Genomic DNA, 14,290 nt, shown 5'->3' on the forward strand with positions numbered 1-14,290 from the left:
GTTGTATTCACATTTCACTGTGAGGTCTACTACTACCTGTTGAACTCAGGCTACCTGTGACCTCTACACTCTAACCACTAGGCTACCTCCCACCTCTACACTCTAACCACTAGGCTACCTCACTGTGAGGTCTACTACACTCTAACCACTAGGTCTACCCCTGCCATTTCCTCTACACTCTAACCACTAGGCTACCACTGTGACCTCTACACCTCTAACCACTAGGCTACCTACCACCTCTACACTCTAACCACTAGGCTACCTACCACCTCTATTCAGCATTTAACACTAGGCTACCCTGCCACCTTTACACTCTAACCACTAGGCTACCCTGTGAGGTCTACTACACCTCATTTCACTAGGTCTACTACACCTGTTGTATTAGGCATTTCACTGCCCCTACTACACCTCTATTCAGCCACTAGGCTACCCTCACCCTCTATTCACTCTAACCACTAGGCTACCTACACCTGTTGTATTCAGCATTTCACTGTGAGGTCTACCTAACCTGTTGACTAGCATTTCACTGTAAGGTCTACTACACCTGTTGTATTCAGCATTTCACTGTGAGGTCTACCTACACCTGTTGTATTCAGCATTTCACTGTGTCTACTACACCTGTTGTATTCTTTTCACTGTGTCTAGACCTGTTGTATTCAGTCTGTGTAGTCTGTACTGTTGAATTCAGCATTTCACTGTATCTACTCACCTGTTGAATTTTTCACTGCTGCTCACCTTTAGTTAAGTTTCATTGAGGTCTTACACCTTTGTATTCAGTATTTCACTGTGAGGTCTACTACACCTGTTGTATTTCAGCATTTCACTGTGAGGTCTACTACACCTGTTGTATTCAGCATTTCACTGTGAGGTCTACTACACCTGTTGTATTCAGCATTTCACTGTGAGGTCTACTACACCTGTTGTATTCAGCATTTCACTGTGAGGTCTACTACACCTGTTGTATTCAGCATTTCACTGTGAGGTCTACTACACCTGTTGTATTCAGCATTCCACTGTGAGGTCTACTACACCTGTTGTATTCAGCATTTCACTGTGAGGTCTACTACACCTGTTGTATTCAGCATTTCACTGTGAGGTCTACTACACCTGTTGTATTCAGCATTTCACTGTGAGGTCTACTACACCTGTTGTAGTCAGCATTTCACTGTGAGGTCTACTACACCTGTTGTAGTCAGCATTTCACTGTGAGGTCTACTACACCTGTTGTATTCAGCATTTCACTGTGAGGTCTACTACACCTGTTGTATTCAGCATTTCACTGTGAGGTCTACTACACCTGTTGTATTCAGCATTTCACTGTGAGGTCTACTACACCTGTTGTATTCAGCATTTCACTGTGAGGTCTACTACACCTGTTGTATTCAGCATTTCACTGTGAGGTCTACTACACCTGTTGTATTCAGCATTTCACTGTGAGGTCTACTACACCTGTTGTATTCAGCATTTCACTGTGAGGTCTACTACACCTGTTGTATTCAGCATTTCACTGTGAGGTCTACTACACCTGTTGTATTCAGCATTTCACTGTGAGGTCTACTACACCTGTTGTATTCAGCATTTCACTGTGAGGTCTACTACACCTGTTGTATTCAGCATTTCACTGTGAGGTCTACTACACCTGTTGTATTCAGCATTTCACTGTGAGGTCTACTACACCTGTTGTATTCAGCATTTCACTGTGAGGTCTACTACACCTGTTGTATTCAGCATTTCACTGTGAGGTCTACTACACCTGTTGTATTCAGCATTTCACTGTGAGGTCTACTACACCTGTTGTATTCAGCATTTCACTGTGAGGTCTACTACACCTGTTGTATTCAGCATTTCACTGTGAGGTCTACCTACACCTGTTGTATTCAGCATTCCACTGTGATCTACTAAACCTGTTGTATTCAGATTTGATGTCTTTGTGTTATATCTCACTGACCCTCCGCTGTGTGTAATGTGTTTGTGTTGTATAATCTGAATATGACCCTCCGCTGTGTGTAATGTGTTTGTATAATGTGTGTAATGTTTATATAATCTGAATATGACCCATTTCACTGTGTGTAATGTGTTTGTATAATCTGAATAGATCTTGTCACTTGTTGTTCCAGCTGATTTTGGAGTAGCAGCCAAAATAATTCAGCCACCATTGCCAAGAGTCCTTCATACACCTGTTGAATTCAGCATTACTGTGAGTCTACTAGACAGTCCTCTGTCGGGACTCCATTTCACTGGGTTGTCTTTCTCCTGAGACAGTCCTCTGTCGGGACTCCTTATTGGTGAGTCTTTCTCCGCTGACAGTCCTCTGTTGTGGACTCCTTATTGGTGAGTCTTTCTCCAGCTGAGACAGTCCTCTGTCAGCCACCATTGGGAGTCTTTCTCCGAGACAGTCCTCTGTCGGGACTCCTTACTGGTGAGTCTTTCTCCGAGACAGTCCTCTGTCGGGACTCCTTACTGGTGAGTCTTTCTCCGAGACAGTCCTCTGTCGGGACTCCTTATTGGTGAGTCTTTCTCCGAGACAGTCCTCTGTCGGGACTCCTTACTGGGTTGTCTTTCTCCGAGACAGTCCTCTGTCGGGACTCCTTACTGGGTTGTCTTTCTCCGAGACAGTCCTCTGTCGGGACTCCTTACTGGTGAGTCTTTCTCCGAGACAGTCCTCTGTCGGGACTCCTTACTGTCCTCCGTCCCAAATAGAAACCCTGTTCCTTTTTATAGTGCACTACTTTTGACCAGGCCCACAGGACTGATAGGCCCCATAGGACTGGTAGGCCCCATAGGACTGATAGGACCCATAGGACTGATAGGACCCATAGGACTGATAGGGCCCATAGGACTGATAGGACCCATAGGACTGATAGGGCCCATAGGACTGATAGGGCCCATAGGACTGATAGGGCCCATAGGACGGATAGGACCCATAGGACGGATAGGACCCATAGGACTGATAGGGCCCATAGGACTGATAGGGCCCATAGGACGGATAGGGCCCATAGGACTCATAGGCCCCATAGGACTAATAGGGCCCATAGGGCTGATAGGACTGATAGGCCCCATAGGACTCATAGGGCCCATAGGACTGATAGGACCCATAGGACTGATAGGACCCATAGGACTGATAGGGCCCATAGGACTAATAGGGCCCATGGGACTGATAGGGCCCATAGGACTGATAGGGCCCATAGGACTGATAGGGTCCATAGGGCTGATAGGACCCATAGGGCTGATAGGGCCCATAGGGCTGATAGGGCCCACAGGACTGATAGGGCCCACAGGACTGATAGGACCCATAGGACTGATAGGGCCCATAGGACTGATAGGACCCATAGGACTGATAGGACCCATAGGACTGATAGGGCCCATAGGACTGATAGGGCCCACAGGACTGATAGGACCCACAGGACTGATAGGACCCATAGGGCTGATAGGGCCCATAAGACTGATAGGGCTAATAGGGCCCATAGGGCTGATAGGGCCCATAAGACTGATAGGGCTGATAGGACCCATAGGGCTGATAGGGCCCATAAGACTGATAGGGCTGATAGGACCCATAGGGCTGATAGGGCCCATAAGACTGATAGGGCCCATGGGCTCTAGGTCAAAAGTAGCGCACTACATAGGGAATAGTGTTCCATTTGGGACTTTCTTTCTCTCCGTAGGGAGTCGGGCCGAAACGCCATTTAGACGTGACTGTATTAATTCAGCACTGCCTCTTGTGTCTTATTGCTTAATAATAATAATAATAATATATGCCATTTAGCAGACGCTTTTATCCAAAGCGACTTACAGTCATGTGTGCATACATTCTACGTATGGGTGGTCCCGGGGATCGAACCCACTACCCTGGAGTTACAAGCGCCATGCTCTACCAACTGAGCTACACAGGACCACAACTGTACATACTGTATGTACTTTGACTTTTAACACAAAATATAACATTTAAAACATATCCCGACCCCCTTCATCAATCTTCACACAATACCCCATAATGACAAAGCAAAAACAAGTTATTAAAAAAAACTGAAATATTTCATTTTACATAAGTATTCAGACCCTTTACTCAGTACTTTGTTTAAGCACCTTTGGCAGCGATTACAGCCTCAAGTCTTCTTGGGTATGACGCTACAAGCTTGGCACACCTGTATTTGGAGAGTTTCTCCCATTCTTCTCTGCAGATCCTCTCAACCTCCGTCAGGTTGGATGGGGAACATCGCTGCACAGCTTTTTTCAGGTCTCTTCAGAGATGTTGGATTGGGTTCAAGTCCAGGCTCTTGCTGGGCCACTCAAGGACATTCAGAGACTTGTCCCGAAGCTTCTCCTGCGTTGTCTTGGCGGTGTGCTTAGGGTCGTTGTCCTGTTGGAAGGTGAACCTTCGCCCCAGTCAGAAAAACATCCCCACAGCATGATGCCGCCACCACCATACTTCACCGTAGGGATGGTGCCGGGTTTCCTCCAGACGTGACGCTTGGCATTCAGGCCAAAGAGTTCAATCTTGGTTTCATCAGACCAGAGAATCTTGTTTCTCACGGTCTCAACGAGTCTTCAGGTGCCTTTTGGTAAAACTCCAAGCAGGCTGTCATGTACCTTTTTACTGACAAGTGGTTCACTGGTCACCCTACCATAAAGGTCTGATTGGTGGAGTGCTGCAGAGATGGTTGTCCTTCTGGAAGGTTCTCCCATCTCCACAGAGGAACTCTGGAGCTCTGTCAGAGTGACCATCGGGTTGTTGGTCACCTCCCTGACCAAGGCCCTTCTCCCCCGATTGGTCAGTTTGGTCAGGCTCTAGGAAGATTCTTGGTGGTTCCAAACTTCTTCCGTTTAAGAATAATGGAGGCCACTGTGTTCCTGGGGACCATCAATGCTGCAGACACATTTTGGTACCCTTCCCCAGATCTGTGCCTCGACACAATCCTGTCATGGAGCTCTATGGACAATTCTTTCGACCTCATGGCTTGGTTCTTTGCTCTGACATACACTGTCAACTGTGGGACCTTATATAGACAGGTGTGTGCCTTTCCAAATCCTGTCCAATCAAATTGTAGATGCATTTCAAGGATGATTAATGGAAACAGGATGCACCTGAGCTCAATTTCGAAACGCATAGCAAAGGGTCTGAATACTAATGTAAATTTATTTCTGTTTTTTTACATGAACAAATTTGCTAAATTTTCCCAAAAACATTTCACTCTGTTGTTTTTGGGGTATTGTGATGTCACTAAGGGGTATTGTGATGTCACTAAGGGGTATTGTGATGTCGCTATGGGGTATTGTGATGTCGCTATGGGGTATTGTGATGTCGCTATGGGGTATTGTGATGTCGCTATGGGGTATTGTGATGTCGCTATGGGGTATTGTGATGTCGCTATGGGGTATTGTGTGTAGATTGAGGACATGTATTTCATCAATTTCAGAATAAGGCTCTTACCGTAACAAAAAGTCAAGGGGTCTGAATTACCGTCCCGAATCTCTGTACATACTGTATACCACACCAGTAGTGAAACGGTCAAGCTGATATACATGCTTGTGTTAGGCGTACGGTACGTGCTGCATGATTACAGTCCTCATTTCTAGGAGATGATGTAAAACGTGTACATATGTAGACAAGATGGCAATATTGTCTGTTATCTACCAGAGGTAGCAGATTGAGATGTGTAATATGTGTGTTATCTGTGCAGGATGGCCCCAGAGGTAGCAGATTGAGATGTCTGTTATCTGTGCAGGATGGGCCCCAGAGGTAGCAGATTGAGATGTCTGTTATCTGTGCAGGATGGGCCCCAGAGGTAGCAGATTGAGATGTCTGTTATCTGTGCAGGATGGGCCCCAGAGGTAGCAAATTGAGATGTCTGTTATCTGTGCAGGATGGCCCCAGAGGTAGCAGATTGAGATGTCTGTTATCTGTGCAGGATGGCCCCAGAGGTAGCAGATTGAGATGTCTGTTATCTGTGCAGGATGGCCCCAGAGGTAGCAGCAGTAGAGAAGAACGGAGGTTACAACCAGCTGTGTGACATCTGGGCCGTGGGCATCACCTCCATAGAACTGGCCGAGCTGCAGCCTCCTATGTTTGATCTGCACCCAATGAGGTACAGCTCCTGCCCTAAACTTCTTTACTTATCAAACAATCAATGCTGTTTCTGCTCTCTACTTCCTCACTCATCTACCAATCAATGCTGTTTCTGCTCTCCACTTCCTCACTCATCTACCAATCAATACTGTTTCTGCTCTCCACTTCCTCACTCATCTACCAATCAATGCTGTTTCTGCTCTCCACTCCCTCACTCATCTACCAATCAATGCTGTTTCTGCTCTCCACTTCCTCACTCATCTACCAATCAATGCTGTTTCTGCTCTCCACTCCACTCCCTCACTCATCAGCCAATCAATGCTGTTTCTGCTCTCCACTTCCTCACTCATCAACCAGTCAATGCTCTCTCTACTCTCTCTCTACTCTCTCCTCTCTTGCGTCTCTCTCCTCTCTACTCAATTCAATTCAAGGGCTTTATTGGCATGGGAAACGTGTTAACATTGCCAAAGCAAGTGAGGTAGATACTCTCTCTCTCCTCTCTTGCGTCTCTCTCCTCTCTCTACTCTCTCTCTCCTCTCTCTACTCTCTCTCTCTCCTCTCTCTACTCTCTCTCTACTCTCTCTACTCTCTCTCTCCTCTCTCTACTCTCTCTCTCTCTCTCTCTCTCTCTACTCTCTCTCTCCTCTCTCTACTCTCTCTCTCTCCTCTCTCTACTCTCTCTCTCTCTCTCTCTCTCTCTCTCTCTCTCTACTCTCTCTCTCTCTCTTGCATCCCTCTCCTCTCTTGCGCCTCTCTCTCTCTTGCGCCCTCTCCTCTCTTGCGCCTCTCTCTCTCTTGCGCCCCTCTCCTCTCTTGCGCCCCTCTCCTCTCTTCGCCCTCTCTCCTCTCTTCCTCCCTTCTCTCCTCTCTTCCGCCCCTCTCTCTCCTCTTCCGCCCTCTCTCCTCTCTTCCGTCCCTCTCCTCTCTTCCGTCCCTCTCCTCTCTTGCGTCCCTCTCCTCTCTTTGCGTCCCTCTCCTCTCTTGCGTCCCTCTCCTCTCTTGCGTCCCTCTCCTCTCTTGCGTCCCTCTCCTCTCTTGCGTCCCTCTCCTCTCTTGCGTCTCTCTCCTCTCTTTGCGTCCCTCTCCTCTCTTGCGTCCCTCTCCTCTCTTGCGTCCCTCTCCTCTCTTGCGTCCCTCTCCTCTCTTGCGTCCCTCTCCTCTCTTGCGTCCCTCTCCTCTCTTGCGTCCCTCTCCTCTCTTGCGTCCCTCTCCTCTCTTGCGTCCCTCTCCTCTCTTGCGTCCCTCTCCTCTCTTGCGTCCCTCTCCTCTCTTGCGTCCCTCTCCTCTCTTGCGTCCCTCTCCTCTCTTGCGTCCCTCTCCTCTCTTGCGTCTCTCTCCTCTCTTGCGTCTCTCTCCTCTCTTGCGTCTCTCTGCACTAAGATCACTGTCAGTCGTTGCCTAATGCCTACGTAACAGACTTAAGATGATCGTAGTGCTAGGAAGGTTTTGTGAAACTCCCCACTACAGTGTAGATGAAAGTCTCTCACCACCGATGGTAAAATAAGAGAATATAGTTTTATAATATATGATCTAATCTCAATTGATGTGTTGTATTCCAGGGCTTTGTTTCTCATGTCAAAGAGCAGCTTTCAGCCTCCCAAGCTAAAACACAAAACTAAGTGGTAAGTACAAGTACCCCTGTTATGTGACCTGGGGCAGTTCTGTTACACTACTACAGTCAGTAAGAGTAGGCTCCCTCCACCTGCAGGACCACAGCCTTCCATAACTTTGTTAAAGTCTCGCTGACCAAGAACCCGAAGAAGAGACCGACAGCTGAGAAGCTCTTAACGGTAAAACTGACACGTCCTCGTGAAAACATTAACTGCCTTGCTATGTTGTTGTCTTAGTAGGTCTCTCTTTATGTTGTCTCTCTTGTTGGGATGTGTGTTTTGTCCTATATTTATCTTGGGTCTCTCTTTATGTTGTCTCTCTTGTTGTGATGTGTGTTTTGTCCTCTATTTATATTGTATTTATTTATTTTATTTGTTTATTTATTTTAATCCCAGGCCCTCGTCCCCACTCGGCCTTTCGGTAGGCCGTCATTGTAAATAAGAATTTGTTCTTAATTGACTTGCCTAGTTAAATAAATAAATAAATAACTGGGGCATGAAACCATTCAGTATAACTCTTAAGGCCGTTTCCATACCCAGATGAAAACGGGCTCTGGGATTAAAAAGCCATCTCCATTTTGAAAGTGCTTTAGGAATAGGGTATACCAGCACTTAGAGAGTCTAATTCATCTAGAATTGTTAATTAGAATGTTCTGGATCATTAGGTTGCCGTGATTCATCCTCTGAGATGTACCAGGTCTTAATGATGGTGAACCAGTCTTCATCTCAGTGGTGAAATATGGCAGAGGTCCTAGTTAATAGTTGTTACTTTTAAAGCTTGGTATTAGGAGCATTAGTGGCCATCTTGTGTTCTTGATGTGTCGCTAAATCAACAATAATAATGATAACAATAATAACAATAATGTCTCTGTCTCTGTTTGGCTCTGTCTGTCTGTCTGTCTGTCTGTCTGTCTGTCTGTCTGTCTGTCTGTCTGTCTGTCTGTCTGTCTGTCTGTCTGTCTGTCTGTCTGTCTGTCTGTCTGTCTGTCTGTCTGTCTGTCTGTCTGTCTGTCTGTCTGTGTGGCTCTCTCTGTCTGTTTGTCTGTGTGGCTCTCTCTCTCTGTCTGTCTGTCTGGCTCTGTCTGTGTGTCTCTCTCTGTCTGTCTGGCTCTCTCTGTCTGTCTGGCTCTCTCTGTCTGGCTCTCTCTGTCTGTCTGTCTGGCTCTGTCTGTCTGTCTGGCTCTCTCTGTCTGTCTGGCTCTCTCTGTCTGTCTGGCTCTCTCTGTCTGTCTGGCTCTCTCTGTCTGTCTGGCTCTCTCTGTCTGTCTGGCTCTGTCTGTCTGGCTGTCTGTCTGTCTGTCTGTCTGTCTGTCTGTCTGTCTGTCTGTCTGTCTGTCTGTCTGTCTGTCTGTCTGTCTGTCTGTCTGTCTGTCTGTCTGTCTGTGTCTGTCTGTCTGTCTGTCTGTCTGTCTGTCTGTCTGTCTGTCTGTCTGTCTGTCTGTCTGTCTGTCTGTCTGTCTGTCTGTCTGTCTGTCTGTCTGTCTGTCTGTCTGTCTGTCTGTCTGTCTGTCTGTCTGTCTGTCTGTCTGTCTGTCTCTGTGTCTCTCTGTTTGTCTGGCTCTCTCTCTCTCTCTCTGTCTGTCTGGCTCTCTGTCTGTCTGTCTGTCTGTTTGTCTGGCTCTCTCTCTCTCTGTTTGTCTGGCTCTCTCTCTCTCTCTCTGTCTGTCTGTCTGTCTGTCTGTCTGTCTGTCTGTCTGTCTGTCTGTCTGTCTGTCTGTCTGTCTGTCTGTCTGTCTGTCTGTCTGTCTGTCTGTCTGTCTGTCTGTCTGTCTGTCTGTCTGTCTGTCTGTCTGTCTGTCTGTCTGTCTGTCTGTCTGTCTGTCTGTCTGTCTGTGTGGCTCTCTCTGTCTGTCTGTCTGTGTGGCTCTCTCTCTCTGTCTGTCTGTGTGGCTCTCTCTCTCTGTCTGTCTGGCTCTGTCTGTGTGTCTCTCTCTGTCTGTCTGGCTCTCTCTGTCTGGCTCTCTCTGTCTGTCTGTCTGGCTCTGTCTGTCTGTCTGGCTCTCTCTGTCTGTCTGTCTGGCTCTGTCTGTCTGTCTGGCTCTCTCTGTCTGTCTGGCTCTGTCTGTCTGGCTCTGTCTGTCTGTCTGTCTGTCTGTCTGTCTGTCTGTCTGTCTGTCTGTCTGTCTGTCTGTCTGTCTGTCTGTCTGTCTGTCTGTCTGTCTGTCTGGCTCCCTCTCTCTGTCTGTCTGTGATGGTATATCGCTCGTCTCTGTCTCTCTCTCCCTCGGTCTGTCTCTCTTTTTCTATCTGTCCGTCTGTGTCTCTCACTCTGTCTGTCTGGTTGTTGCAGCATTTGTTTATAGATCAGACAGGGCTGACCAGGAGAGTAGCTGTGGAGCTGCTGGACAAGATGAACAACCCAGACAACCACCAACACTTCTCTGAGGTGGACGACGATGACCTGGAGGTAAATAACTAACCCCAGCCCAGTCTGTCTCTCTGTCTGGGACTAAAACCAACCCCAGCCCTGTCTGTCTGGGACTAAAACCAACCCCAGCCCAGTCTGTCTGGGACTAAAACCAACCCCAGCCCTGTCTGTCTGGGACTAAAACCAACCCCAGCCCAGTCTGTCTGTCTGTCTGGGACTAAAACCAACCCCAGCCCAGTGTCTGTCTGTCTGTCTGGGACTAAAACTAACCCCAGCCCTGTCTGTCTGTCTGGGACTAAAACTAACCACAGCCCTGTCTGTCTGTCTGGGACTAAAACTAACCACAGCCCTGTCTGTCTGTCTGGGACTAAAACTAACCACAGCTCTGTCTGTCTGTCTGGGACTAAAATTAACCACAGCCCTGTCTGTCTGTCTGGGACTACAACTAACCACAGCCCTGTCTGTCTGTCTGGGACTAAAACCAACCCCAGCTCTGTCTGTCTTTCTGGGGCTAAAACTAACCACAGCCCTGTCTGCCTGTCTGTCTGTCTAGGACTAAAACTAACCACAACCCTGTCTGTCTGGGGCTAAAACTAACCACAGCCCTGTCTGTCTGTCTGTCTGTCTGTCTGTCTGTCTGTCTGGGACTAAAACTAACCACAACCCTGTCTGTCTGGGGCTAAAACTAACCACAGCCCTGTCTGTCTGTCTGTCTGTCTGGGGCTAAAACTAACCACAGCCCTGTCTGTCTGGGGCTAAAACTAACCACAGCCCTGTCTGTCTGGGGCTAAAGCTAACCACAACCCTGTCTGTCTGGGGCTAAAACTAACCACAGCCCTGTCTGTCTGTCTGTCTGTCTGTCTGGGGCTAAAACTAACCACAGCCCTGTCTGTCTGTCTGGGACTAAAACTAACCACAGCCCTGTCTGTCTGTCTGGGACTAAAACTAACCACAGCCCTGTCTGTCTGGGACTAAAACTAACCACAACCCTGTCTGTCTGTCTGGGACTAAAACTAACCACAACCCTGTCTGTCTGGGACTAAAACTAACCACAGCCCTGTCTGTCTGTCTGGGACTAAAACTAACCACAACCCTGTCTGTCTGTCTGGGACTAAAACTAACCACAACCCTGTCTGTCTGGGACTAAAACTAACCACAGCCCTGTCTGTCTGTCTGGGACTAAAACTAACCACAACCCTGTCTGTCTGGGACTAAAACTAACCACAACCCTGTCTGTCTGGGACTAAAACTAACCACAGCCCTGTCTGTCTGTCTGGGACTAAAACTAACCACAACCCTGTCTGTCTGGGACTAAAACTAACCACAGCCCTGTCTGTCTGTCTGGGACTAAAACTAACCACAGCCCTGTCTGTCTGGGACTAAAACTAACCACAGCCCTGTCTGTCTGGGACTAAAACTAACCACAGCCCTGTCTGTCTGGGACTAAAACTAACCACAGCCCTGTCTGTCTGGGACTAAAACTAACCACAACCCTGTCTGTCTGGGACTAAAACTAACCACAGCCCTGTCTGTCTGGGACTAAAACTAACCACAGCCCTGTCTGTCTGTCTGGGACTAAAACTAACCACAACCCTGTCTGTCTGGGACTAAAACTAACCACAACCCTGTCTGTCTGGGACTAAAACTAACCACAGCCCTGTCTGTCTGGGACTAAAACTAACCACAGCCCTGTCTGTCTGTCCTGTCTGTCTGTCTGTCTGTCTGGGACTAAAACTAACCACAGCCCTGTCTGTCTGGGACTAAAACTAACCACAGCCCTGTCTGTCTGGGACTAAAACTAACCACAGCCCTGTCTATTTACCTAATTACCTAATCAATTACATTTATTGCATTTTTATTAGAAAATTAAAAAATGTGTCCCAAGATTATCACAAGACATGAACAAAATGCATCAGTGATTCTCCTTAAACTTCCTGAAGAAAGTCCTTTTTCCAACAATTGTGTACAGACAGATTAATTCACTTATAATTCACTGTATCATAATTCCAGTGGGTCAGAAGTTTACATACACTAAGTTGACTGTGCCTTTAAAAAGCTTGGAAAATTCCAGAAAATGATGTCATTTACATTACATTTACATTTAAGTCATTTAGCAGACGCTCTTATCCAGAGCGACATGGCTTTAGAAGCTTCTGATAGGCTAATTGACATCATTCGAGTCAATTGGAGGTGTACCTGTGGATGTATTTCAAGGCCTACCTTCAACCTCAGTGCCTCTTTGCTTGACATCATGGGAAAATCAAAATAAATAAGCCAAGACCTCAGGAAAAGTCTGGTTCATCCTTGGGAGCAATTTCCAAACGCCTGAAGGTACCACGTTCATCTGTACAAACAATAGTACGCAAATATAAACACCATGAGACCACACAGCCGTCATACCGCTCAGGAAGGAGACACATTCTGTCTCCTAGAGATGAACGTACTTTGGTGCGAAATGTGCAAATCAATCCCAGAACAACAGCAAAGGACCTTGTGATGCTGGAGGAAACAGGTACAAAGGTATCTATATCCACAGTAAAACGAGTCCTATATCAACAATCTGAAAGGCCGCTCAGCAAGGAAGAAGCCAAATGCTCCAAAACCGCCATAAAAAAGCCAGACTACGGTTCGCAACTGCACATAATGTGATAACAGCATTATGACATGGTTTACTCTTGTGTAGTGTCATGTTATGTGTTTATATTCCTTTATTGTGAAGCTTATCTAATATTGTTGTCTCTTCTTCTCGCTCCCCCCCTTCACCCTGTCTCTCTCTTCTGCTACCCCTCCTTCACCCTGTCTCTCTCTTCTGCTACCCCTCCTTCACCCTGTCTCTCTCTGACGCTACCCCCTTATGTCTCCTCTCTTTCTCTCCGTCTCCCCTCTCTCCCCCTCCCCTCCCCTCTCTCACCCTCCCCGTCTCCCCACTCTCCCCGTCTCTCCTTCCCCTCTCCACTCTCTCCACTCTCCACTCTCCCCACTCCCCCTCTCTCCCCCTTCCCCTCTCTCCCCGTCTCTCCGTCTCCCCCTCCCCCTCTCTCCCCCTCCCCGTCTCTCCGTCTCCCCCTCTCTCCCCCCCCCTCTCCCCCCTCCCCTCTCTCCCCTCCCCTCTCTCCCCCTCCCCTCTCTCCCCTTCTCTCCGTTTTCCCCCTCTCTCCCCCTCCCCTCTCTCCCCCTTCCCCTCTCTCCCCGTCTCTCCGTCTCCCCCTCCCCTCTCTCCCCCCTTCCCCTCTCTCTCCCCGTCTCTCCGTCTCCCCCTCCCCTCTCTCCCCCTTCCCCTCTCTCCCTGTCTCCCCTCTCCCCCTTCCCCTCTCTCCCCGTCTCTCCGTCTCTCCCCCTCCCCCTCTCTCCCCCTCCCTCTCTCCCCCTCCCCTCTCTCCCCGTCTCTCCGTCTCTCCCCCTCCCCTCTCTCCCCGTCTCTCCGTCTCCCCCTCTCTCCGTCTCCCCCTCTCTCCGTCTCCCCCCTCTCTCCGTCTCTCCCCTCTCCCCCGTCTCTCCGTCTCCCCCTCTCTCCCCTCCCCTCTCTCCCCGTCTCTCCGTCTCTCCGTCTCCCCCTCCCCTCTCTCTCCGTCTCTCCCCCCCCTCTCTCCCCCTCCCCTCTCTCCCCCTCCCCTCTCTCCCCGTCTCTCCATCTCCCCCTCCCCTCTCCCCGTCTCCCCCTCCCGTCTCTCCCCCTCCCCTCTCCCCGTCTCTCCGTCTCCCCCTCCCCGTCTCTCCTTCCCCCTCTCTCCCCCTCTCCCTCTCTCCGTCTCCTCTCTCCCTCCTTCCAGCCTCTTTCAGCAGTGAGACATATCATTCGTTCAACCAACAAACACTCCAGAGCAGAGAGAACTCGCTCAGAGATCAACTGTAAGTGAACAGCAGCTCTCCACTTCTTCTCTCCCGTCCTCCTCTCCTCTCCTCTCCTTCTCCCCTCCTCTCCTCCTCTCCTCTCCTTCTCCTCTCCCCTCCTTCTCCTCTCCCGTCCTCTCCTCTCATTCTCCTTCTCCTCTCCCCTCCTTCTTCTGTCCAGTCCTCTCCTCTCATTCTCATTCTCCTCTCCTTCTCCTTCTCCTCTCCCCTCCTTCTTCTCTCCCGTCCTCTCCTCTCCTTCTCCTCTCCCGTCCACTCCTCTACTTCTCCCCTCCTCTGATCAGAAGCAGGGGCCCATAGGGGTCTGATCAGAAGCAGGGGCCCATAGGGGTCTGATTAGAAGCAGGGGCCCATAGGGGTCTGATCAGAAGCAGGGGCCCATAGGGGTCTGATCAG

At 48.9% G+C, this 14,290-nt stretch overlaps 1 pseudogene; it reads left to right on the forward strand.

Annotated features, from left to right (window-relative positions):
- Nucleotides 1-14,290, forward strand: part of LOC124046990 — a 142,414-nt pseudogene that overhangs the window by 60,365 nt on the left and 67,759 nt on the right.

The sequence above is a fragment of the Oncorhynchus gorbuscha genome, linkage group LG10 (assembly GCF_021184085.1).
Source record: "Oncorhynchus gorbuscha isolate QuinsamMale2020 ecotype Even-year linkage group LG10, OgorEven_v1.0, whole genome shotgun sequence".
Classification (NCBI taxonomy): Eukaryota; Metazoa; Chordata; class Actinopteri; order Salmoniformes; family Salmonidae; genus Oncorhynchus; species Oncorhynchus gorbuscha.